Here is a 25,058-nt window from a genome sequence, read left to right as displayed (position 1 = left end):
GTGCTGTGCCCCTCTAAGAGCCCTGGTCTTTGGCTGTTCAAACTCAGCCTCCAGGCACTGACCCTCTGCGGTCCAGCCCTGAGTGAAGCTTTCACCCTTCCTTCACAAATATTATGGAGCATACAGCACGCGGCTATAAGTATCGGAATATTGTCATCGGCCATTTCCAGAGTCCCATACAGGCATTGTCAGAGGGCTTTTAAACAGCCAAATGCACACTCCACAGTCATTCTGCACGTACTCAGCCTGTTGTTGAACTGCTCCTTGCTGCTGTCAAGATGCTCCGTGTATGGCTTCATGAGCCACAGCATTAAGGGGTAGGCAGGGTCTCCCAGGATCACAATGGGCATTTTGACTACCCTTATGGTGATTTTCTGGTCAGGGAAGAAAGTCCCTGCTTGCAGCTTCTTAAACAGGCCAGTGTTCAGAAAGTTGAGTGCTTCAAGCAGCTTTCCGGACCAGTCTGCGTTAATGTCTGTGAAAAGCCCACGGTAATCCACAAGCACCTGGATAACCATTGAGAAATACTTCTTGCGATTAATGTACTTGGTGGCTAAATGGTCTGGTGCCAGAATTGGAATATGCATGCCATCTATTGCCCCTCTGCAGTTAGGGAAGCTCATTTGTGCATATGTCCATCCACAACGTCATTTACGTTGTCATGCAGGTCTCATTTTCATGTCTTTGCGCCACAGGGCTGGAGGAAGCTCATCACACAGTTCCATGAATGTGGCTTTTCTCATACGAAAGTTTTGCAGCCACTGCTCATCATCCCAGATGTACAGCACAATGTGATCCCACCAATCAGTGCTTGTTTCCCGAGCCCAAAAGCGGTGCTCCACTGTGGTCAGCACCTCCATGAATGCCACAAGCAATCTCATGTCGTAGCTAGTATGCGTGGTGAGATCAATGTCGCACTCCTCTTGCCTTTGCAGTTTCAGGAGTAACTCCACTGCCACTCGTGATGTGTTAGTCAGTGCGAGCAGTATACCAGGCAACAGCTCGGGATCCATTCCTGAAGCCCAAAAGAGGCAGGGAAGAGCACGCAGTACACAAAGCGTTAAAAGATGGTGCCACATGCAGATGGAAGCATAGAGATTGCTGGGATGCAAAGCAATGCATCACGGGGCATTGGGACAGGACCTAGGATGACCCGTGACCCATTCCACATACTCAAATGTCTTAACAGCAAAAGAAAAAGAGGTGCTCTGTAGGATAGCTGCCAAGACTGCACCACTCTGAATGGTGTCGCAAGTCCCACAAGAGTGAACAGCTCTCAGTGTGAACACACAACAGTGGTTTTCCTTCGGTGCTCTGTGAGGGGCGCTGTAACTGCCGGCTCTGGAGACTGGCCCTCAGAAGTAGCCCTAGAAAACTACTAAGGAAGAAGAGAGATTAGTATCTTCAAAGACCTACTGTTCTCCATAAAGGCCTATTCCAGACTGATTGCATCTGTATGGTGGGCATTCCCCAGGTGAAAGCAGAGCAGTAATTGTTAAAAGGTCAATATCCGGAACTAGAGGTACAGAAATGAAAAATGCATACGAAGTGGATGATCACATTCAGTAAATAAAAACCTTTCCACTGACACATCAGACAACTGACCTCGCAAAAAATTCTCTAAGTAATCCCATATTCAAATTAAACACATATCTCTATGAAGATTATGAAGTGTAGAGTACCAGACAGGATGCTATTTTCCCAAAGGCTAGCTCTGGTTAAGACAGACGGACAAAGGACTTTAAGGGACTAAAGGGCCCTTCTTTATCCCCTACATCCCCCACATCACTACCACCCCGGCACCCTTGCCCCATACAAAAAACACCGAAGACAAATGTGATGGAAAGGAAAGAAATGGAGTCGCGCCCTCACACTACTCCATAAACTGAGCTCTATGACGCGGAGGAAAGATGGACAAAGAGAGAGCAAACCGTTGACACGCACACATTGCTACAACGATGAGCATAACAGCCCGCCGTCAGCAGCGCACACAATCGGTTGAGCCCGAAGGACGAGGAACTCTCAGCCACTAAAGGGCCTTTTCGTTTCCCCTTACGTTCCCCTCCCCTCTGCCACCAGAAACTCAGTCCCCCCGGCACCTCTGCCCCATGCAAAAAACACCGAAGACAGCTTGGGGACATAGCTACGGACAGGCTATTTTATGACAAAGGCGCCCCGGGCTACCAGGGGGATAAATGGCACTTCTGAAGCCTGACATCCATAGCTAGATGTCTACGCTGTGAGCGCGGGAGGGCGAAGAAAAAGGAGCTCTGCCTCTAAAGGCGTAAACTGTGGCCTAGGTCCTTGGAAGCAGGTGTGGTAGATGAAAGTAGCGGCAAGTGGTGCTTTAAATGCAGCAGATTTCCAACGGCCAGTCTCGCACGAATGGAGTAAAACACGGCAATGGCCAGAGTGGGAGCTCCAAAGAAGAGCGTGTCACGAAGGAAACAAAAGCCACTGCCTTCGAGCCGGAGTTGAACCAGCGACCTAAGGATTCCCAGGAGAATTAATTACGCCTACAGTCCTCCGCTCTACCAACTGAGCTATCGAAGGAAGACAGGAACAAAGGGTCCAGAGTGACTCAAGGTGTCAGGCCGAAGTGCCACTGGCACTAACTGCTAATTATAGGCTTGCCCGTGCCCAGCCCTTGAAAGGAATAAGTCACACGCACCTATCCCTTCATCCTCACGGCTGCCCCGGGTGGCCGCCTAGTCTACCCTCAATTCACCCAACGGGAAGCCCGCACACATATACCACTCAAAGGCTCCCTAACAGGCATGGCACGAAGACAACGCCGCAAGGGAAGAACGCAACGCCGGGGGCGCGACGCTAGCCCTGCCCTCTACCCGGGACGCCGCCTCCCCCCGCTGACCCACAAGGGACCCCGGATTGTCTCAAGCACGCGCAGCACACCGCTGGGACCCCAGCCCTGATTCCCACCCACAATAGGGACGGTGGTGCAACGGAAAACCCGTCCGACGCCGAAGCCTCCTGCCTGGCTGTGATGTTATTGATATAAATGGGAACCATATAGAACATGGGTTGCAATCAAGGTCCTGTAGTGGCACCAAATCCTAAGTAAAGGGGGTCATATAAGGTGTCTAAGACCAGGTTCTGGGTTGCTGGTTATGATTATGCTGTCTGTATGTCTGTGTATCATTTTGTAGTTGAAGTTATAAGTATTGGCTCTGTAATGTCTGTATTTTGTATTATGCTCTGCCTCTGGGAAGTGTCCCAGACCAGCTGATGTCAGCCCTGCATAGCTGGCTTGATGGCCCATTAAGGGCCATTGGCTACACAATTGACCCATGGAGAGAAGGCAGACACGCCTTGTGACTCAGCAAAGTATGCAGAAACTTGTCCATGTGACTGCAAACTCCATTTTTGGCTGTAAGTTTCCACCGTGAGGACAAAGGGATTCTTACACCTGGAAAAGTCTATATAAGGCTGATGCATCATCTCCATCTTGTCTTCAATCCTGCTTCTGACCTCTGGAAGGACTTTGCTACAAGCTGAAGCTCTGCACGAAGGACTGTTGACCCATCCCAGCGGGGGATGTTCCAGAGACTTAATCTGAACCTGCAGTTTACTCCAGCACTGCTGCAAGCCTGAACTAAGAACTTTGCCATTACTGTATGTAATTGATTCCATTTAACCAATTCTACCTCTCATCTCTACCTTTTTCCCTTTGTAAATAAACCTTTAGATTTTAGATTCTAAAGGATTGGCAACAGCGTGATTTGTGGGTAAGATCTGATGTGTATATTGACCTGGGTCTGGGGCTTGGTCTTTTGGGATCGAGAGAACCTTTTTCTTTTATTGGGGTGTTGGTTTTCATAACCATTCATCTCCAGGACGAGTGCACTGGTGGTGATACTGGGAGACTGGAGAGTCTAAGGAAATTGCTTGTGTGACTTGTGGTTAGCTAGTGGGGTGAGACCAAAGTCCTTTTTGTCTGGCTGGTTTGGTTTGCCTTAGAGGTGGAAAAACCCCAGCCTAGGGCTGTAACTGCCCTGTTTGAGCAATTGGTCCTGATTTGGCACTCTCAGTTGGATCCCGCCAGAATCGCTCCGTCACAGTGGCGTAGTCGGCAGGATCCACAGAACCAGGTCAATTAAGCTTTGGGTCAGAACCCCACGCTATTCAAAATTTAAATGTGGGATTGAGAGTTTGGTTGGTTAAAGGTCAGTGACCATGAGACAGAAAGCATCAGCAAATGGAAGGAAACTGCAAGCCTTGAGAGACAGCCTGCAGTTTGATTATGAGCAAGAACTGGCAAAAATTCGAATGGAAGAGAAGCAAGTCTTGGCCCAGCTGGAGAAAGAGGCGGCTGAGAGAAAGAGAGAGGCGGCTGAGAGAAAGAGAGAGGCAGCTGAGAGAAAGAGAGAGGCTGCTAAGAGAGAAGAAAAAGCTCGTAAGGGACGTCTGGAGCTGCTGGCTGCTGAGCAGGAGACTCACAAGATGCAACAAGAAACTGCTAGACTCCAGCTCCAAGTCAAAAAAGCAAGGGAAGAACGGCAGAAACTGTATCCTCTTGAAAATCCAGTTTATAACTGTGTTGATATATGGGGTTACTCTGGGCAGTTTTCTATGTTTAACCAGTTTTGCTATGGCTGGGGAGATGGGAGTTCTAACCTGGGGGGAAATATCTGTTTGTCTGTGCAAGAAAGCAGTGTGTCTGTAAATGAAGTTTCTGAATGTCTGTCTAATGTCTCAGAAGTGAATCTGGAGTTAAATCAAGAGCAGAAAGATCTCATTGGGGAGGAAAATGTTTCTCAGGTTAAATCCCTAACTAAGGAAGGAGAGGGTAAATTTGTAATGGGTAATGGATTGGTGGCTAGTGCAGCTTGTAGAAGTAAACCTGAAATGGGTAACTGTGATTTGCTAAAAGTCGCTCAGTGTAGTGAAAAGAGCAGCAGCTTATCTGTTGGGAGAGGCAATGTGCCTGGTAGGGAAAGTTTGGAGGAGCCTAGGCAGCCTTGTGAGCTGATGGCTTTGTCTAATCAGCAGTTTGGGAAGGGAGGGATAGTGGAAAATGAGTGTCCATATCCCTTACCTGTTTCCTGTGTGGAGAAATGTGACAGTGGAGGGAATGTGCCTGTGTCTATCAGGAGTATTGACTTGCCTATGAAGAAAGCTACCCCAGTCTCCAAGCAGTTGTCTGTGAACAGCCCTGTGTGCTGGGACAAGGGAAGTGAAATCCCAAGCTGTGTGTCTGGTGAAGGAGAATGTGTCTCCGGCTCTTCTGTGTCTGTGGAGCAGACAGAAGGTGCCTGTCAGCCTGTGATGGTTGAGGGTGATTCAGTTGTCTCGAAGTTGGTTGTAAATACAGCTAAAGCCCAGGAAGGGAATGGTCCTGAGTTTGTGTCTGCTGGGGAGAATGGCACTGTGACTAGGTTGCATCCAGTTAGTGTCTTAGCAAAATCCCAGAGAACAGACAATTCTGGTGCTTGTAGTTTGCCAGTTGCTAATGTGTGGTTGGAAAAGGGTGTTGCAACTCTGTCTGATCGGGGTGATACCCTAGCCAGGGCACAAGGAGAGCATGAAGGTGATTTAATTGTGTTACCGACTGACAGTTTGACAACTTGTAGCAAGAAGGAAAAGATTCCTGAACTTGTTCATGGCCAAGGGAAGGAGACTGCTTCTGACCTGTTATCTAGAAAGTCTGTAGGTGTGCCTAAAAGGGGATTGTGTAGAAATCCGCCTGTTGGGCCTAAGGTGATTCTGAATGTAAGTGAGACCCAGAAAGCATCTGTGGTTGCTCAGGGAAGTGTTCCTTTAGAGCAAGCCCTAGGTGAAGAGGGGAAGGGCAGAATTTCTGTGAGGGGTGAATTGCTGCTTAGAGAAGCTCCTAGGGAAAGGAATCCTCATGGTAGCCTGTGCAAGCAGTTTACTGCAACTGAAGGGTGTAAAAGTGATTTAATCAAGAAAGTTTCAGTTCCTAACAGCCAGAAATTTTCTGTTGTGAATGGATCCACTGACTTTCCTTTTGAGAGATCCAGTGTGGGCAGCTTTAAAAAGGTCTCAGGTGAAGCAGAAGCTGTTAAGGAAGTTGAGCAGCCCTATAACCACGAGACTGTGTGTGGCCAGCTTGTTGGGGAGACAATGGTGTTGGGACAGGAAGGTCTCCATGCTGAATCTGTAAGTGAGCAGTCTGTGCTTCAGGATCTGAGGACAGATTCAGTTACTGGTGTTTCAAAGCAGAACAGTTTTATGGCTGAATGCTTGAGGAGGCAGGGGAGAGCAAGCCAGCTCTCACCCTCAGACCCTTTGAATTGGTGTGATGTCTCTGTAAGACGAAGTCCAGCCTTGAAATCCATAGCAGCTGAAGAGTTAAAAGCTAGTGTCTGTGTTAATGCGAATTACTTGGCTGGCAGGGAGAAGAAAGAATTGCTAATAGCTGTTAGCACAGAGGGCCCACCCCATCAGCCAGTGAATTCTGTTAAGCAAGAGAAGTCAGGGTTTAATCCTGCAGGACAAGAAGGAAAGAGAGGACTGAATTTTGCAAAGGGAAGCCACAGGTTAACCCTAAAATGCACAAACTCCAGTGGTATTGAGCCAAGGGTGTGGCATGACAAACATAATGGTAAATGGACACTTGCAATGAATTTGTTGTTATTGCTAATGCAAATTTCTGTAACTAATGTGTTGCTATTGCCAAGAACTGTAACAATGTACAATGTGCCTAATCTTTTGGAAAATCCCTTGAACATGTTGGAAGGAATACATGAAAACACACTTTATGTTAAAGGGCCTTGCTATACTGATGTTTCACAGTTAATGCCTGTAAACAGTATTGGAATTTTTCACAGAGGAAAATACATTCCAGACCTGATGTGCTGTATGAAAGGGGAAACTGAGGCACACTACCATATTGCTTTCATGGCTAAATGCCAAGATTCCTGTACTATGAACATCCTCAATATCTACATTGGTTTAATGTTAATTGGGTTCAAAACATTGGCCAGAGCTGGTATGGATAAAGTAGCTGTTTTCTTTAGCTCTTGGCAAGATCACATGAAACATACAGGAACCATGCTGCAAAAGCTAACCAAGTTGTACCTTAAGTTTGTAGAGAGATTCATTCATGTTATTGAACATGACTTTGATAAACCATTTCGGTTATACACTGGTACGGCCTCTAGCCCAACACCAGCTGTAGTGAGACAGACCCAAGGAAAGGGGGCTCTTGGGATGCAGTCAGCGATGTTTTGTCATCCCTTCCTGCATCAATTTTGCGTTGGGGGTGTGACGTTATTGATATAAATGGGAACCATATAGAACATGGGTTGCAACCAAGGTCCTGTAGTGGCACTAAATCCTAAGTAAAGGGGGTCATATAAGGCGTCTAAGACCAGGTTCTGGGTTGCTGGTTATGATTATGCTGTCTGTATGTCTGTGTATCATTTTGTAGTTGAAGTTATAAGTATTGGCTCTGTAATGTCTGTATTTTGTATTATGCTCTGCCTCTGGGAAGTGTCCCAGACCAGCTGATGTCAGCCCTGCATAGCTGGCTTGATGGCCCATTAAGGGCCATCGGCTACAAAATTGACCCATGAAGAGAAGGCAGACACGCCTTGTGACTCAGCAAAGTATGCAGAAACTTGTCCATGTGACTGCAAACTCCATTTTTGGCTGTAAGTTTCCACCATGAGGACAAAGGGATTCTTACACCTGGAAAAGTCTATATAAGGCTGATGCATCATCTCCATCTTGTCTTCAATCCTGCTTCTGACCTCTGGAAGGACTTTGCTACAAGCTGAAGCTCTGCACGAAGGACTGTTGACCCATCCCAGCGGGGGATGTTCCAGAGACTTAATCTGAACCTGCAGTTTACTCCAGCACTACTGCAAGCCTGAACTAAGAACTTTGCCATTACTGTATGTAATTGATTCCATTTAACCAATTCTACCTCTCATCTCTACCTTTTTCCCTTTGTAAATAAACCTTTAGATTTTAGATTCTAAAGGATTGGCAACAGCGTGATTTGTGGGTAAGATCTGATGTGTATATTGACCTGGGTCTGGGGCTTGGTCTTTTGGGATCGAGAGAACCTTTTTCTTTTATTGGGGTGTTGGTTTTCATAACCATTCATCCCCAGGACGAGTGCACTGGTGGTGATACTGGGAGACTGGAGTGTCTAAGGAAATTGCTTGTGTGACTTGTGGTTAGCCAGTGGGGTGAGACCAAAGTCCTTTTTGTCTGGCTGGTTTGGTTTGCCTTAGAGGTGGAAAAACCCCAGCCTAGGGCTGTAACTGCCCTGTTTGAGCAATTGGTCCTGATTTGGCACGCTCAGTTGGATCCCGCCAGAATCGCTCCGTCACACTGGCTCCAAAGAGGCCTTTGCAAACACAACGTCTTCTCAGCCCATTTCCCTTCCCCTTGGCCAATAATGGACACGTTCCCACTCCCACCCTTTCACACCCGACTCGGCCTCCCGCGCCTACCTCAGGAAAAACAAACACTAAGAAAGAGACTCGCAAAAGAAAAGAACTCAGACACACAGGCTTCTGAAAGAGAAGCTGCCCCTTTGGCTGCCTGAGGACGAAAGGCTCGCCGCAAAGCCAAGCGTGGAACAGACCACTCCTTTCTGCGCAGACATCAAGGGTGTATGTGGGTGGGGATGGGAAAGAGAGAAAAAGAGCAGCAGCTTGGAGAATGCGGGCATCGATCCCGCTACCTCTCATATGCTAAGCGAGCGCTCTACCACTTGAGCTAATTCCCCAGAGAGCTACAATGTACCTCACCCCCTCCGCCACCCACTGTCAACTTAGCGCAAACCCATACCAGAGATCTCTTCACGCCGCAAAACAAACTACCTTTCCAAGGTGCTGGGCAAGCGTAAAAGGACCTCCACTCAACAAGGACACGGGACATAGCAAACAACGCTGCTCCCCTTTCTTGCCTTTCAACAAAATACACCTTTCCAGAGACCAGCAGAGAAACTCACACACGCCCATGCCTTGCACACCCACACGTACCTAACGCCTCCGTTCATGACAACAAGAAGAGCAAAACCAGCAAAATAAAGGGGTCCACTCGCCTCCTTGCCTCACGGCGCCTCTTCGGTGCACAGGCCAAGGACAGCAAAGCTTCAGATTATGTACGGATAGCCCGGCAGCTCCTTGACAGAAATCCCGCGAGATCGGGTTTGTAGCAATTCTCCGCCAGAAGCCTCTTACACACTCTGTGCGATCGCGGTTGCCCAAGAAGAAATCCCAGCTCTACAAATGTGATGGAAAGGAAAGAAATGGAGCCGCGCCCTCACACTACTCCATAAACTGAGCTCTATGACGCGGAGGAAAGATGGACAAAGAGAGAGCAAACCGTTGACACGCACACATTGCTACAACGATGAGCATAACAGCCCGCCGTCAGCAGCGCACACAAGCGGTTGAGCCCGAAGGACGAGGAACTCTCAGCCACTAAAGGGCCTTTTCGTTTCCCCTTACGTTCCCCTCCCCTCTGCCACCAGAAACTCAGTCCCCCCGGCACCTCTGCCCCATGCAAAAAACACCGAAGACAGCTTGGGGACATAGCTACGGACAGGCTATTTTATGACAAAGGCGCCCCGGGCTACCAGGGGGATAAATGGCACTTCTGAAGCCTGACATCCATAGCTAGATGTCTACGCTGTGAGCGCGGGAGGGCGAAGAAAAAGGAGCTCTGCCTCTAAAGGCGTAAACTGTGGCCTAGGTCCTTGGAAGCAGGTGTGGTAGATGAAAGTAGCGGCAAGTGGTGCTTTAAATGCAGCAGATTTCCAACGGCCAGTCTCGCACGAATGGAGTAAAACACGGCAATGGCCAGAGTGGGAGCTCCAAAGAAGAGCGTGTCACGAAGGAAACAAAAGCCACTTCCTTCGAGCCGGAGTTCAACCAGCGACCTAAGGATTCCTAGGAGAATTAATTACGCCTACAGTCCTCCGCTCTACCAACTGAGCTATCGAAGGAAGACAGGAACAAAGGGCCCAGAGTGACTCAAGGTGTCAGGCAGAAGTGCCACTGGCACTAACTGCTAATTATAGGCTTGCCCGTGCCCAGCCCTTGAAAGGAATAAGTCACACGCACCTATCCCTTCATCCTCACGGCTGCCCCGGGTGGCCGCCTAGTCTACCCTCAATTCACCCAACGGGAAGCCCGCACACATATACCGCTCAAAGGCTCCCTAACAGGCATGGCACGAAGACAACGCCGCAAGGGAAGAACGCAACGGCGGGGGCGTGACGCTAGCCCTGCCCTCTACCCGGGACGCCGCCTCCCCCCGCTGACCCACAAGGGACCCCGGATTGTCTCAAGCACGCGCAGCACACCGCTGGGACCCCAGCCCTGATTCCCACCCACAATAGGGACGGTGGTGCAACGGAAAACCCGTCCGACGCCGAAGCCTCCTGCCTGGCTCCAAAGAGGCCTTTGCAAACACAACGTCTTCTCAGCCCATTTCCCGTCCCCTTGGCCAATAATGGACACGTTCCCACTCCCACCCTTTCACACCCAACTCGGCCTCCCGCGCCTACCTCAGGAAAAACAAACACTAAGAAAGAGACTCGCAAAAGAAAAGAACTCAGACACACAGGCTTCTGAAAGAGAAGCTGCCCGAGGACGAAAGGCTCGCCGCAAAGCCAAGCGTGGAACAGACCACTCCTTTCTGCGCAGACATCAAGGGTGTATGTGGGTGGGGATGGGAAAGAGAGAGAGAAAGAGCAGCAGCTTGGAGAATGCGGGCATCGATCCCGCTACCTCTCACATGCTAAGCGAGCGCTCTACCACTTGAGCTAATTCCCCAGAGAGCCACAATGTACCTCACCCCCTCCGCCACCCACTGTCAACTCAGCGCAAACCCATTCCAGAGATCTCTTCACACCGCAAAACAAACTACCTTTCCAAGGTGCTGGGCAAGCGTAAAAGGACCTCCACTCAACAAGGACACGGGACATAGCAAACAACGCTGCTCCCCTTTCTTGCCTTTCAACAAAATACACCTTTCCAGAGACCAGCAGAGAAACTCACACACGCCCATGCTTGCACACCCACACGTACCTAACGCCTCCGTTCATGACAACAAGAAGAGCAAAACCAGCAAAATAAAGGGGTCCACTCGCCTCCTTGCCTCACGGCGCCTCTTCGGTGCACAGGCCAAGGACAGCAAAGCTTCAGATTATGTACGGATAGCCCGGCAGCAACTTGACAGAAATCCCGCGAGATCGGGTTTGTAGCAATTCTCCGCCAGAAGCCTCTTACACACTCTGTGCGATCGCGGTTGCCCAAGAAGAAATCCCAGCTCTACAAATGTGATGGAAAGGAAAAAAATGGAGCCGCGCCCTCACACTACTCCATAAACTGAGCTCTATGACGCGGAGGAAAGATGGACAAAGAGAGAGCAAACCGTTGACACGCACACATTGCTACAACGATGAGCATAACAGCCCGCCGTCAGCAGCGCACACAATCGGTTGAGCCCAAAGGACGAGGAACTCTCAGCCACTAAAGGGCCTTTTCGTTTCCCCTTACGTTCCCCTCCCCTCTGCCACCAGAAACTCAGTCCCCCCGGCACCTCTGCCCCATGCAAAAAACACCGAAGACAGCTTGGGGACATAGCTACGGACAGGCTATTTTATGACAAAGGCGCCCCGGGCTACCAGGGGGATAAATGGCACTTCTGAAGCCTGACATCCATAGCTAGATGTCTACGCTGTGAGTGCGGGAGGGCGAAGAAAAAGGAGCTCTGCCTCTAAAGGCGTAAACTGTGGCCTAGGTCCTTGGAAGCAGGTGTGGTAGATGAAAGTAGCGGCAAGTGGTGCTTTAAATGCAGCAGATTTCCAACGGCCAGTCTCGCACGAATGGAGTAAAACACGGCAATGGCCAGAGTGGGAGTTCTAAAGAAGAGCGTGTCACGAAGGAAACAAAAGCCACTTCCTTCGAGCCGGAGTTGAACCAGCGACCTAAGGATTCCCAGGAGAATTAATTACGCCTACAGTCCTTCGTTCTACCTACTGAGCTATCGAAGGAAGACAGGAACAAAGGGCCCAGAGTGACTCAAGGTGTCAGGCAGAAGTGCCACTGGCACTAACTGCTAATTATAGGCTTGCCCGTGCCCAGCCCTTGAAAGGAATAAGTCACACGCACCTATCCCTTCATCCTCACGGCTGCCCCGGGTGGCCGCCTAGTCTACCCTCAATTCACCCAACGGGAAGCGCGCACACATATACCGCTCAAAGGCTCCCTAACAGGCATGGCACGAAGACAACGCCGCAAGGGAAGAACGCAACGCCGGGGGCACGACGCTAGCCCTGCCCTCTACCCGGGACGCCGCCTCCCCCCGCTGACCCACAAGGGACCCCGGATTGTCTCAAGCACGCGCAGCACACCGCTGGGACCCCAGCCCTGATTCCCACCCACAATAGGGACGGTGGTGCAACGGAAAACCCGTCCGACGCCGAAGCCTCCTGCCTGGCTCCAAAGAGGCCTTTGCAAACACAACGTCTTCTCAGCCCATTTCCCGTCCCCTTGGCCAATAATGGACACGTTCCCACTCCCACCCTTTCACACCCGACTCGGCCTCCCGCGCCTACCTCAGGAAAAACAAACACTAAGAAAGAGACTCGCAAAAGAAAAGAACTCAGACACACAGGCTTCTGAAAGAGAAGCTGCCCCTTTGGCTGCCTGAGGACGAAAGGCTCGCCGCAAAGCCAAGCGTGGAACAGAACACTCCTTTCTGCGCAGACATCAAGGGTGTATGTGGGTGGGGATGGGAAAGAAAGAGAGAAAGAGCAGCAGCTTGGAGAATGCGGGCATCGATCCCGCTACCTCTCACATGCTAAGCGAGCGCTCTACCACTTGAGCTAATTCCCCAGAGAGCCACAATGTACCTCACCCCCTCCGCCACCCACTGTCAACTCAGCGCAAACCCATTCCAGAGATCTCTTCACACCGCAAAACAAACTACCTTTCCAAGGTGCTGGGCAAGCGTAAAAGGACCTCCACTCAACAAGGACACGGGACATAGCAAACAACGCTGCTCCCCTTTCTTGCCTTTCAACAAAATACACCTTTCCAGAGACCAGCAGAGAAACTCACACACGCCCATGCCTTGCACACCCACACGTACCTAACGCCTCCATTCATGACAACAAGAAGAGCAAAACCAGCAAAATAAAGGGGTCCACTCGCCTCCTTGCCTCACGGCGCCTCTTCGGTGCACAGGCCAAGGACAGCAAAGCTTCAGATTATGTACGGATAGCCCGGCAGCAACTTGACAGAAATCCCGCGAGATCGGGTTTGTAGCAATTCTCCGCCAGAAGCCTCTTACACACTCTGTGCGATCGCGGTTGCCCAAGAAGAAATCCCAGCTCTACAAATGTGATGGAAAGGAAAGAAATGGAGCCGCGCCCTCACACTACTCCATAAACTGAGCTCTATGACGCGGAGGAAAGATGGACAAAGAGAGAGCAAACCGTTGACACGCACACATTGCTACAACGATGAGCATAACAGCCCGCCGTCAGCAGCGCACACAAGCGGTTGAGCCGAAGGACGAGGAACTCTCAGCCACTAAAGGGCCTTTTCGTTTCCCTTACGTTCCTCCTCTGCCACCAGAAACTCAGTCCCCCCGGCACCTCTGCCCCATGCAAAAAACACCGAAGACAGCTTGGGGACATAGCTACGGACAGGCTATTTTATGACAAAGGCGCCCCGGGCTACCAGGGGGATAAATGGCACTTCTGAAGCCTGACATCCATAGCTAGATGTCTACGCTGTGAGCGCGGGAGGGCGAAGAAAAAGGAGCTCTGCCTCTAAAGGCGTAAACTGTGGCCTAGGTCCTTGGAAGCAGGTGTGGTAGATGAAAGTAGCGGCAAGTGGTGCTTTAAATGCAGCAGATTTCCAACGGCCAGTCTCGCACGAATGGAGTAAAACACGGCAATGGCCAGAGTGGGAGTTCTAAAGAAGAGCGTGTCACGAAGGAAACAAAAGCCACTTCTTTCGAGCCGGAGTTGAACCAGCGACCTAAGGATTCCCAGGAGAATTAATTACGCCTACAGTCCTCCGCTCTACCAACTGAGCTATCGAAGGAAGACAGGAACAAAGGGCCCAGAGTGACTCAAGGTGTCAGGCAGAAGTGCCACTGGCACTAACTGCTAATTATAGGCTTGCCCGTGCCCAGCCCTTGAAAGGAATAAGTCACACGCACCTATCCCTTCATCCTCACGGCTGCCCCGGGTGGCCGCCTAGTCTACCCTCAATTCACCCAACGGGAAGCCCGCACACATATACCGCTCAAAGGCTCCCTAACAGGCATGGCACGAAGACAACGCCGCAAGGGAAGAACGCAACGCCGGGGGCGCGACGCTAGCCCTGCCCTCTACCCGGGACGCCGCCTCCCCCCGCTGACCCACAAGGGACCCCGGATTGTCTCAAGCACGCGCAGCACACCGCTGGGACCCCAGCCCTGATTCCCACCCACAATAGGGACGGTGGTGCAACGGAAAACCCGTCCGACGCCGAAGCCTCCTGCCTGGCTCCAAAGAGGCCTTTGCAAACACAACGTCTTCTCAGCCCATTTCCCGTCCCCTTGGCCAATAATGGACACGTTCCCACTCCCACCCTTTCACACCCGACTCGGCCTCCCGCGTCTACCTCAGGAAAAACAAACACTAAGAGACTCGCAAAAGAAAAGAACTCAGACACACAGGCTTCTGAAAGAGAAGCTGCCCCTTTGGCTGCCTGAGGACGAAAGGCTCGCCGCAAAGCCAAGCGTGGAACAGACCACTCCTTTCTGCGCAGACATCAAGGGTGTATGTGGGTGGGGATGGGAAAGAGAGAGAGAAAGAGCAGCAGCTTGGAGAATGCGGGCATCGATCCCGCTACCTCTCACATGCTAAGCGAGCGCTCTACCACTTGAGCTAATTCCCCAGAGAGCCACAATGTATCTCACCCCCTCCGCCACCCACTGTCAACTCAGCGCAAACCCATTCCAGAGATCTCTTCACACCGCAAAACAAACTACCTTTCCAAGGTGCTGGGCAAGCGTAAAAGGACCTCCACTCAACAAGGACACGGGACATAGCAAACAACGCTGCTCCCCTTTCTTGCCTTTCAACAAAATACACCTTTCCAGAGACCAGCAGAGAAACTCACACACGCCCATGCCTTGCACACCCACACGTACCTAACGCCTCCGTTCATGACAACAAGAAGAGCAAAACCAGCAAAATAAAGGGGTCCACTCGCCTCCTTGCCTCACGGCGCCTCTTGGTGCACAGGCCAAGGACAGCAAAGCTTCAGATTATGTACGGATAGCCCGGCAGCAACTTGACAGAAATCCCGCGAGATCGGGTTTGTAGCAATTCTCCGCCAGAAGCCTCTTACACACTCTGTGCGATCCCGGTTGCCCAAGAAGAAATCCCAGCTCTACAAATGTGATGGAAAGGAAAGAAATGGAGCCGCCCTCACACTACTCCATAAACTGAGCTCTATGGCGGAGGAAAGATGGACAAAGAGAGAGCAAACCGTTGACACGCACACATTGCTACAACGATGAGCATAACAGCCCGCCGTCAGCAGCGCACACAAGCGGTTGAGCCCGAAGGACGAGGAACTCTCAGCCACTAAAGGGCCTTTTCGTTTCCCCCTTACGTTCCCCTCCCCTCTGCCACCAGAAACTCAGTCCCCCCGGCACCTCTGCCCCATGCAAAAAACACCGAAGACAGCTTGGGGACATAGCTACGGACAGGCTATTTTATGACAAAGGCGCCCCGGGCTACCAGGGGGATAAATGGCACTTCTGAAGCCTGACATCCATAGCTAGATGTCTACGCTGTGAGCGCGGGAGGGCGAAGAAAAAGGAGCTCTGCCTCTAAAGGCGTAAACTGTGGCCTAGGTCCTTGGAAGCAGGTGTGGTAGATGAAAGTAGCGGCAAGTGGTGCTTTAAATGCAGCAGATTTCCAATGGCCAGTCTCGCACGAATGGAGTAAAACACGGCAATGGCCAGAGTGGGAGCTCCAAAGAAGAGCGTGTCACGAAGGAAACAAAAGCCACTTCCTTCGAGCCGGAGTTGAACCAGCGACCTAAGGATTCCCAGGAGAATTAATTACGCCTTGTGACGTTATTAATATAAATTGGGACCATATAGAACATGGGTTGCAACCAGGGTCCTGCAGTGGCACCAAATCTTAGATAAAGGGGGTCATCTAAGGTGTCTAAGACCAGGTTCTGGGTTGCTGGTTATGATTATGCTGTCTATATGTCTGTATCATTTGTAGTTAAAGTTATAAGTATTGGCTCTGTAATGTCTATAGTTTGTATTCTGCTCTGCTTCTGGGGGAAGCCTCCCAGACAAGCTGGTGTTAGCTCTGCCTAGCCTGTTTGATGGCCCATTAAGGACCATTAAGGACACAATGGACCCATGGAGAGAAGGCAGACACGCCTTGTGACTCAGCAAAGTATGCAGGGACTGGCCCATGTGACTCCAGGCTACATCTTGCTGTAAATTTCCACAGTGAAGACAAAGAGATTCTTACACCTGGAAAAGTCTATATAAGGCTGATGCTTCGTCTCCATCTTGTCTTCAATCCTGCTTCTGACCTCTGGAGGGACTTTGCCACAAACTGAAGCTCTACACCAGGGACTGAGGACCCATCCCAGCGGGGGATGTTCCAGAGACTTAATCTAAACCTGCAGTTTACTCCAGCATTGCTGCAAGCCTGAACTAAGAACTTTGCCATTACTGTATGAAATTGATTGCATTTAACCAATTCTACCTCTCATCTCTACCTTTTTCCCTTTGTAAATAAACCTTTAGATTTTAGATTCTAAAGGATTGGCAACAGCGTGATTTGTGGGTAAGATCTGATGTGCATATTGACCTGGGTCTGGGGCTTGGTCCTTTGGGATTGAGAGAACCTTTTTCTTTTATTGGGGTGTTGGTTTTCATAACCATTTATCCCCAGGACGAGTGCACTGGTGGTGATACTGGGAGACTGGAGTGTCTAAGGAAATTGCTTGTGTGACTTGTGGTAAGCCAGTGGGGTGAGACCAAAGTCCTTTTTGTCTGGCTGGTTTGGTTTGCCTTAGAGGTGGAAAAACCCCAGCCTAGGGCTGTAACTGCCCTGTTTGAGCAATTGGTCCTGATTTGGCACTCTCAGTTGGGTCCCGCCAGAATCGCTCCGTCACACGCCTACAGTCCTCCGCTCTACCAACTGAGCTATCGAAGGAAGACAGGAACAAAGGGCCCAGAGTGACTCAAGGTGTCAGGCAGAAGTGCCACTGGCACTAACTGCTAATTATAGGCTTGCCCGTGCCCAGCCCTTGAAAGGAATAAGTCACACGCACCTATCCCTTCATCCTCACGGCTGCCCCGGGTGGCCGCCTAGTCTACCCTCAATTCACCCAACGGGAAGCCCGCACACATATACCGCTCAAAGGCTCCCTAACAGGCATGGCACGAAGACAACGCCGCAAGGGAAGAACGCAACGCCGGGGGCGCGACGCTAGCCCTGCCCTCTACCCGGGACGCCGCCTCCCCCCGCTGACCCACAAGGGACCCCGGATTGTCTCAAGCACACGCAGCACACCGCTGGGACCCCAGCCCTGATTCCCACCCACAATAGGGACGGTGGTGCAACGGAAAACCCGTCCGGCCTTAAGCCTCCTGCCTGGCTCCAAAGAGGCCTTTGCAAACACAACGTCTTCTCAGCCCATTTCCCGTCCCCTTGGCCAATAATGGACACGTTCCCACTCCCACCCTTTCACACCCGACTCGGCCTCCCGCGCCTACCTCAGGAAAAACAAACACTAAGAAAGAGACTCGCAAAAGAAAAGAACTCAGACACACAGGCTTCTGAAAGAGAAGCTGCCCCAGGACGAAAGGCTCGCCGCAAAGCCAAGCGTGGAACAGACCACTCCTTTCTGCGCAGACATCAAGGGTGTATGTGGGTGGGAAAGAGAGAGAAAGAGCAGCAGCTTGGAGAATGCGGGCATCGATCCCGCTACCTCTCACATGCTAAGCGAGCGCTCTACCACTTGAGCTAATTCCCCAGAGAGCCACAATGTACCTCACCCCCTCCGCCACCCACTGTCAACTCAGCGCAAACCCATTCCAGAGATCTCTTCACACATAAAACAAACTACCTTTCCAAGGTGCTGGGCAAGCGTAAAGGACCTCCACTCAACAAGGACACGGGACATAGCAAACAACGCTGCTCCCCTTTCTTGCCTTTCAACAAAATACACCTTTCCAGAGACCAGCAGAGAAACTCACACACGCCCATGCCTTGCACACCCACACGTACCTAACGCCTCCGTTCATGACAACAAGAAGAGCAAAACCAGCAAAATAAAGGGGTCCACTCGCCTCCTTGCCTCACGGCGCCTCTTCGGTGCACAGGCCAAGGACAGCAAAGCTTCAGATTATGTACGGATAGCCCGGCAGCAACTTGACAGAAATCCCGCGAGATCGGGTTTGTAGCAATTCTCCGCCAGAAGCCTCTTACACACTCTGTGCGATCGCGGTTGCCCAAGAAGAAATCCCAGCTCTACAAATGTGATGGAAAGGAAAGAAATGGAGCCGCGCCCTCACACTACTCCATAAACTGAGCTCTATGACGCGGAGGAAAGATGGACAAAGAGAGAGCAAACCGTTGACACGCACACATTGCTACAACGATGAGCATAACAGCCCGCCGTCAGCAGCGCACACAAGCGGTTGAGCCCGAAGGACGAGGAACTCTCAGCCACTAAAGGGCCTTTTCGTTTCCCCTTACGTTCCCCTCCCCTCTGCCACCAGAAACTCAGTCCCCCCGGCACCTCTGCCCCATGCAAAAAACACCGAAGACAGCTTGGGGACATAGCTACGGACAGGCTATTTTATGACAAAGGCGCCCCGGGCTACCAGGGGGATAAATGGCACTTCTGAAGCCTGACATCCATAGCTAGATGTCTACGCTGTGAGCGCGGGAGGGCGAAGAAAAAGGAGCTCTGCCTCTAAAGGCGTAAACTGTGGCCTAGGTCCTTGGAAGCAGGTGTGGTAGATGAAAGTAGCGGCAAGTGGTGCTTTAAATGCAGCAGATTTCCAACGGCCAGTCTCGCACGAATGGAGTAAAACACGGCAATGGCCAGAGTGGGAGCTCCAAAGAAGAGCGTGTCACGAAGGAAACAAAAGCCACTTCCTTCGAGCCGGAGTTGAACCAGCGACCTAAGGATTCCCAGGAGAATTAATTACGCCTACAGTCCTCCGCTCTACCAACTGAGCTATCGAAGGAAGACAGGAACAAAGGGCCCAGAGTGACTCAAGGTGTCAGGCAGAAGTGCCACTGGCACTAACTGCTAATTATAGGCTTGCCCGTGCCCAGCCCTTGAAAGGAATAAGTCACACGCACCTATCCCTTCATCCTCACGGCTGCCCCGGGTGGCCGCCTAGTCTACCCTCAATTCACCCAACGGGAAGCCCGCACACATATACCGCTCAAAGGCTCCCTAACAGGCATGGCACGAAGACAACGCCGCAAGGGAAGAACGCAACGCCGGGGGCGCGACGCTAGCCCTGCCCTCTACCCGGGACGCCGCCTCCCCCCGCTGACCCACAAGGGACCCCGGATTGTCTCAAGCACGCGCAGCACACCGCTGGGACCCCAGCCCTGATTCCCACCCACAATAGGGACGGTGGTGCAACGGAAAACCCGTCCGACGCCGAAGCCTCCTGCCTGGCTCCAAAGAGGCCTTTGCAAACACAACGTCTTCTCAGCCCATTTCCCGTCCCCTTGGCCAATAATGGACACGTTCCCACTCCCACCCTTTCACACCCGACTCGGCCTCCCGCGCCTACCTCAGGAAAAACAAACACTAAGAAAGAGACTCGCAAAAGAAAAGAACTCAGACACACAGGCTTCTGAAAGAGAAGCTGCCCCAGGACGAAAGGCTCGCCGCAAAGCCAAGCGTGGAACAGACCACTCCTTTCTGTGCAGACATCAAGGGTGTATGTGGGTGGGAAAGAGAGAGAGAAAGAGCAGCAGCTTGGAGAATGCGGGCATCGATCCCGCTACCTCTCACATGCTAAGCGAGCGCTCTACCACTTGAGCTAATTCCCCAGAGAGCCACAATGTACCTCACCCCCTCCGCCACCCACTGTCAACTCAGCGCAAACCCATTCCAGAGATCTCTTCACACCGCAAAACAAACTACCTTTCCAAGGTGCTGGGCAAGCGTAAACGGACCTCCACTCAACAAGGACACGGGACATAGCAAACAACGCTGCTCCCCTTTCTTGCCTTTCAACAAAATACACCTTTCCAGAGACCAGCAGAGAAACTCACACACGCCCATGCCTTGCACACCCACACGTACCTAACGCCTCCGTTCATGACAACAAGAAGAGCAAAACCAGCAAAATAAAGGGGTCCACTCGCCTCCTTGCCTCACGGCGCCTCTTCGGTGCACAGGCCAAGGACAGCAAAGCTTCAGATTATGTACGGATAGCCCGGCAGCAACTTGACAGAAATCCCGCGAGATCGGGTTTGTAGCAATTCTCCGCCAGAAGCCTCTTACACACTCTGTGCGATCGCGGTTGCCCAAGAAGAAATCCCAGCTCTACAAATGTGATGGAAAGGAAAGAAATGGAGCCGCGCCTCACACTACTCCATAAACTGAGCTCTATGACGCGGAGGAAAGATGGACAAAGAGAGAGCAAACCGTTGACACGCACACATTGCTACAACGATGAGCATAACAGCCCGCCGTCAGCAGCGCACACAAGCGGTTGAGCCCGAAGGACGAGGAACTCTCAGCCACTAAAGGGCCTTTTCGTTTCCCCTTACGTTCCTCCCCTCTGCCACCAGAAACTCAGTCCCCCCGGCACCTCTGCCCCATGCAAAAAACACCGAAGACAGCTTGGGGACATAGCTACGGACAGGCTATTTTATGACAAAGGCGCCCCGGGCTACCAGGGGGATAAATGGCACTTCTGAAGCCTGACATCCATAGCTAGATGTCTACGCTGTGAGCGCGGGAGGGCGAAGAAAAAGGAGCTCTGCCTCTAAAGGCGTAAACTGTGGCCTAGGTCCTGGAAGCAGGTGTGGTAGATGAAAGTAGCGGCAAGTGGTGCTTTAAATGCAGCAGATTTCCAACGGCCAGTCTCGCACGAATGGAGTAAAACACGGCAATGGCCAGAGTGGGAGCTCCAAAGAAGAGCGTGTCACGAAGGAAACAAAGCCACTTCCTTCGAGCCGGAGTTGAACCAGCGACCTAAGGATTCCCAGGAGAATTAATTACGCCTACAGTCCTCCGCTCTACCAACTGAGCTATCGAAGGAAGACAGGAACAAAGGGCCCAGAGTGACTCAAGGTGTCAGGCAGAAGTGCCACTGGCACTAACTGCTAATTATAGGCTTGCCCGTGCCCAGCCCTTGAAAGGAATAAGTCACACGCACCTATCCCTTCATCCTCACGGCTGCCCCGGGTGGCCGCCTAGTCTACCCTCAATTCACCCAACGGGAAGCCCGCACACATATACCGCTCAAAGGCTCCCTAACAGGCATGGCACGAAGACAACGCCGCAAGGGAAGAACGCAACGCCGGGCGCGACGCTAGCCCTGCCCTCTACCCGGGACGCCGCCTCCCCCCGCTGACCCACAAGGGACCCCGGATTGTCTCAAGCACGCGCAGCACACCGCTGGGACCCCAGCCCTGATTCCCACCCACAATAGGGACGGTGGTGCAACGGAAAACCCGTCCGACGCCGAAGCCTCCTGCCTGGCTCCAAAGAGGCCTTTGCAAACACAACGTCTTCTCAGCCCATTTCCCGTCCCCTTGGCCAATAATGGACACGTTCCCACTCCCACCCTTTCACACCCGACTCGGCCTCCCCGCCGACCTCAGGAAAAACAAACACTAAGAAAGAGACTCGCAAAAGAAAAGAACTCAGACACACAGGCTTCTGAAAGAGAAGCTGCCCCAGGACGAAAGGCTCGCCGCAAAGCCAAGCGTGGAACAGACCACTCCTTTCTGTGCAGACATCAAGGGTGTATGTGGGTGGGAAAGAGAGAGAGAAAGAGCAGCAGCTTGGAGAATGCGGGCATCGATCCCGCTACCTCTCACATGCTAAGCGAGCGCTCTACCACTTGAGCTAATTCCCCAGAGAGCCACAATGTACCTCACCCCCTCCGCCACCCACTGTCAACTCAGCGCAAACCCATTCCAGAGATCTCTTCACACCGCAAAACAAACTACCTTTCCAAGGTGCTGGGCAAGCGTAAAAGGACCTCCACTCAACAAGGACACGGGACATAGCAAACAACGCTGCTCCCCTTTCTTGCCTTTCAACAAAATACACCTTTCCAGAGACCAGCAGAGAAACTCACACACGCCCATGCCTTGCACACCCACACGTACCTAACGCCTCCGTTCATGACAACAAGAAGAGCAAAACCAGCAAAATAAAGGGGTCCACTCGCCTCCTTGCCTCACGGCGCCTCTTCGGTGCACAGGCCAAGGACAGCAAAGCTTCAGATTATGTACGGATAGCCCGGCAGCAACTTGACAGAAATCCCGCGAGATCGGGTTTGTAGCAATTCTCCGCCAGAAGCCTCTTACACACTCTGTGCGATCGCGGTTGCCCAAGAAGAAATCCCAGCTCTACAAATGTGATGGAAAGGAAAGAAATGGAGCCGCGCCCTCACACTACTCCATAAACTGAGCTCTATGACGCGGAGGAAAGATGGACAAAGAGAGAGCAAACCGTTGACACGCACACATTGCTACAACGATGAGCATAACAGCCCGCCGTCAGCAGCGCACACAAGCGGTTGAGCCCAAGGACGAGGAACTCTCAGCCACTAAAGGGCCTTTTCGTTTCCCTTACGTTCCCCTCCCCTCTGCCACCAGAAACTCAGTCCCCCCGGCACCTCTGCCCCATGCAAAAAACACCGAAGACAGCTTGGGGACATAGCTACGGACAGGCTATTTTATGACAAAGGCGCCCCGGGCTACCAGGGGGATAAATGGCACTTCTGAAGCCTGACATCCATAGCTAGATGTCTACGCTGTGAGCGGGAGGGCGAAGAAAAAGGAGCTCTGCCTCTAAAGGCGTAAACTGTGGCCTAGGTCCTTGGAAGCAGGTGTGGTAGATGAAAGTAGCGGCAAGTGGTGCTTTAAATGCAGCAGATTTCCAACGGCCAGTCTCGCACGAATGGAGTAAAACACGGCAATGGCCAGAGTGGGAGCTCCAAAGAAGAGCGTGTCACGAAGGAAACAAAAGCCACTTCCTTCGAGCCGGAGTTGAACCAGCGACCTAAGGATTCCCAGGAGAATTAATTACGCCTACAGTCCTCCGCTCTACCAACTGAGCTATCGAAGGAAGACAGGAACAAAGGGCCCAGAGTGACTCAAGGTGTCAGGCAGAAGTGCCACTGGCACTAACTGCTAATTATAGGCTTGCCCGTGCCCAGCCCTTGAAAGGAATAAGTCACACGCACCTATCCCTTCATCCTCACGGCTGCCCGGGTGGCCGCCTAGTCTACCCTCAATTCACCCAACGGGAAGCCCGCACACATATACCGCTCAAAGGCTCCCTAACAGGCATGGCACGAAGACAACGCCGCAAGGGAAGAACGCAACGCCGGGGGCGCGACGCTAGCCCTGCCCTCTACCCGGGACGCCGCCTCCCCCCGCTGACCCACAAGGGACCCCGGATTGTCTCAAGCACGCGCAGCACACCGCTGGGACCCCAGCCCTGATTCCCACCCACAATAGGGACGGTGGTGCAACGGAAAACCCGTCCGACGCCGAAGCCTCCTGCCTGGCTCCAAAGAGGCCTTTGCAAACACAACGTCTTCTCAGCCCATTTCCCGTCCCCTTGGCCAATAATGGACACGTTCCCACTCCCACCCTTTCACACCCGACTCGGCCTCCCGCGCCTACCTCAGGAAAAACAAACACTAAGAAAGAGACTCGCAAAAGAAAAGAACTCAGACACACAGGCTTCTGAAAGAGAAGCTGCCCCAGGACGAAAGGCTCGCCGCAAAGCCAAGCGTGGAACAGACCACTCCTTTCTGTGCAGACATCAAGGGTGTATGTGGGTGGGAAAGAGAGAGAGAAAGAGCAGCAGCTTGGAGAATGCGGGCATCGATCCCGCTACCTCTCACATGCTAAGCGAGCGCTCTACCACTTGAGCTAATTCCCCAGAGAGCCACAATGTACCTCACCCCCTCCGCCACCCACTGTCAACTCAGCGCAAACCCATTCCAGAGATCTCTTCACACCGCAAAACAAACTACCTTTCCAAGGTGCTGGGCAAGCGTAAAAGGACCTCCACTCAACAAGGACACGGGACATAGCAAACAACGCTGCTCCCCTTTCTTGCCTTTCAACAAAATACACCTTTCCAGAGACCAGCAGAGAAACTCACACACGCCCATGCCTTGCACACCCACACGTACCTAACGCCTCCGTTCATGACAACAAGAAGAGCAAAACCAGCAAAATAAAGGGGTCCACTCGCCTCCTTGCCTCACGGCGCCTCTTCGGTGCACAGGCCAAGGACAGCAAAGCTTCAGATTATGTACGGATAGCCCGGCAGCAACTTGACAGAAATCCCGCGAGATCGGGTTTGTAGCAATTCTCCGCCAGAAGCCTCTTACACACTCTGTGCGATCGCGGTTGCCCAAGAAGAAATCCCAGCTCTACAAATGTGATGGAAAGGAAAGAAATGGAGCCGCGCCCTCACACTACTCCATAAACTGAGCTCTATGACGCGGAGGAAAGATGGACAAAGAGAGAGCAAACCGTTGACACGCACACATTGCTACAACGATGAGCATAACAGCCCGCCGTCAGCAGCGCACACAAGCGGTTGAGCCCGAAGGACGAGGAACTCTCAGCCACTAAAGGGCCTTTTCGTTTCCCTTACGTTCCCCTCCCTCTGCCACCAGAAACTCAGTCCCCCCGGCACCTCTGCCCCATGCAAAAAACACCGAAGACAGCTTGGGGACATAGCTACGGACAGGCTATTTTATGACAAAGGCGCCCCGGGCTACCAGGGGGATAAATGGCACTTCTGAAGCCTGACATCCATAGC

The 25,058-nt window shown here is 52.0% G+C and overlaps 14 non-coding genes across 14 annotated transcripts; all 14 read right to left on the bottom strand.

The window, feature by feature from the left end:
* Positions 1-2,459: 2,459 nt before the first annotated feature.
* Positions 2,460-2,553, bottom strand: TRNAY-GUA. Its single transcript has 2 exons — positions 2,517-2,553; positions 2,460-2,495 (listed from the first exon to the last, which is right to left on the bottom strand). It is a non-coding gene; the product is annotated as a tRNA-Tyr (tRNA).
* A 7,302-nt stretch (positions 2,554-9,855) lies between these two features.
* TRNAY-GUA lies at positions 9,856-9,949 on the bottom strand. The gene is made up of 2 exons: positions 9,913-9,949; positions 9,856-9,891 (listed from the first exon to the last, which is right to left on the bottom strand). It is a non-coding gene; the product is annotated as a tRNA-Tyr (tRNA).
* A 759-nt stretch (positions 9,950-10,708) lies between these two features.
* TRNAA-AGC lies at positions 10,709-10,781 on the bottom strand. The gene has a single exon. It is a non-coding gene; the product is annotated as a tRNA-Ala (tRNA).
* Positions 10,782-11,910: 1,129 nt separating this feature from the next.
* TRNAY-GUA lies at positions 11,911-12,004 on the bottom strand. Its single transcript has 2 exons — positions 11,968-12,004; positions 11,911-11,946 (listed from the first exon to the last, which is right to left on the bottom strand). It is a non-coding gene; the product is annotated as a tRNA-Tyr (tRNA).
* A 771-nt stretch (positions 12,005-12,775) lies between these two features.
* On the bottom strand, positions 12,776-12,848 carry TRNAA-AGC. The gene has a single exon. It is a non-coding gene; the product is annotated as a tRNA-Ala (tRNA).
* A 1,124-nt stretch (positions 12,849-13,972) lies between these two features.
* TRNAY-GUA lies at positions 13,973-14,066 on the bottom strand. The gene is made up of 2 exons: positions 14,030-14,066; positions 13,973-14,008 (listed from the first exon to the last, which is right to left on the bottom strand). It is a non-coding gene; the product is annotated as a tRNA-Tyr (tRNA).
* A 767-nt stretch (positions 14,067-14,833) lies between these two features.
* On the bottom strand, positions 14,834-14,906 carry TRNAA-AGC. Its single transcript has one exon. It is a non-coding gene; the product is annotated as a tRNA-Ala (tRNA).
* Positions 14,907-17,956: 3,050 nt separating this feature from the next.
* On the bottom strand, positions 17,957-18,029 carry TRNAA-AGC. The gene has a single exon. It is a non-coding gene; the product is annotated as a tRNA-Ala (tRNA).
* Positions 18,030-19,157: 1,128 nt separating this feature from the next.
* TRNAY-GUA lies at positions 19,158-19,251 on the bottom strand. The gene is made up of 2 exons: positions 19,215-19,251; positions 19,158-19,193 (listed from the first exon to the last, which is right to left on the bottom strand). It is a non-coding gene; the product is annotated as a tRNA-Tyr (tRNA).
* A 753-nt stretch (positions 19,252-20,004) lies between these two features.
* TRNAA-AGC lies at positions 20,005-20,077 on the bottom strand. Its single transcript has one exon. It is a non-coding gene; the product is annotated as a tRNA-Ala (tRNA).
* Positions 20,078-21,202: 1,125 nt separating this feature from the next.
* TRNAY-GUA lies at positions 21,203-21,296 on the bottom strand. Its single transcript has 2 exons — positions 21,260-21,296; positions 21,203-21,238 (listed from the first exon to the last, which is right to left on the bottom strand). It is a non-coding gene; the product is annotated as a tRNA-Tyr (tRNA).
* A 750-nt stretch (positions 21,297-22,046) lies between these two features.
* Positions 22,047-22,119, bottom strand: TRNAA-AGC. The gene has a single exon. It is a non-coding gene; the product is annotated as a tRNA-Ala (tRNA).
* A 1,126-nt stretch (positions 22,120-23,245) lies between these two features.
* Positions 23,246-23,339, bottom strand: TRNAY-GUA. The gene is made up of 2 exons: positions 23,303-23,339; positions 23,246-23,281 (listed from the first exon to the last, which is right to left on the bottom strand). It is a non-coding gene; the product is annotated as a tRNA-Tyr (tRNA).
* Positions 23,340-24,091: 752 nt separating this feature from the next.
* On the bottom strand, positions 24,092-24,164 carry TRNAA-AGC. Its single transcript has one exon. It is a non-coding gene; the product is annotated as a tRNA-Ala (tRNA).
* Between the last annotated feature and the right edge of the window lie 894 nt (positions 24,165-25,058).

Source organism: Mauremys reevesii, linkage group 2 (genome assembly GCF_016161935.1).
Source record: "Mauremys reevesii isolate NIE-2019 linkage group 2, ASM1616193v1, whole genome shotgun sequence".
NCBI classification, from domain to species: Eukaryota; Metazoa; Chordata; order Testudines; family Geoemydidae; genus Mauremys; species Mauremys reevesii.
The sequence above is the reverse complement of the archived record's forward strand: the minus strand, read 5'-3'. Positions and strand labels throughout refer to the sequence as shown.